The sequence below is a fragment of the Mastomys coucha genome, unplaced genomic scaffold (genome assembly GCF_008632895.1).
Source record: "Mastomys coucha isolate ucsf_1 unplaced genomic scaffold, UCSF_Mcou_1 pScaffold9, whole genome shotgun sequence".
NCBI lineage: Eukaryota > Metazoa > Chordata > Mammalia > Rodentia > Muridae > Mastomys > Mastomys coucha.
In genome coordinates this window covers 42,791,338-42,791,837 of record NW_022196915.1, presented here as the reverse complement: position 1 = coordinate 42,791,837, position 500 = coordinate 42,791,338, and the positions used below count along the sequence as shown (strand labels likewise).

Sequence of the window (500 nt, the reverse complement as noted above, 5' to 3'; positions counted from 1 at the left end):
AATGCTACACTGATCACTCAGATATTCATAGGTCAGAACACTGGGTGTGGACACAGCCTCTCTCCTCTCTGCCATCTACTGATGCATATGTGGCACAGCAGCCACATCTGCAATGACTCTAGGGTCAGCAAGCAAGGGACTTTTTAAAATCTTGGTTGTGAATATGAAATTTCCAGGCCCGTGGTCCTTGTAGTTAGGGAGGGGAGATCCAATAAGGGGGAGAGATTCCACTTTCAGAAATAGACTGGTGGGTAAATTTTAGGTTGTTGATAGATAAGAAGTCAATTTGGAGTTCATTTGACTTCTATGAGATAGATTTAAGTCAACTTATGAGAGTTCTTTTTTTGTTGTTGTTGTTTTTGAGAATTCTTAAGTTTATAAAAAGAGAAAATTATAAAATTTTACCATTGTTTGTAATCTTTACGGAAATCCATATTGTAGAAGGAGCAGTAGATTTTTTTTATAGATTTATTTTATTTATGGTTGTACAGATGGCCATG

The 500-nt window shown here is 36.6% G+C and overlaps 1 non-coding gene across 1 annotated transcript; it reads right to left on the bottom strand.

The window, feature by feature from the left end:
* LOC116085511 lies at window positions 1-129 on the bottom strand. Its single transcript, XR_004116611.1, has one exon. It is a non-coding gene; the product is annotated as a small nucleolar RNA SNORA17 (small nucleolar RNA).
* Window positions 130-500: the final 371 nt, after the last annotated feature.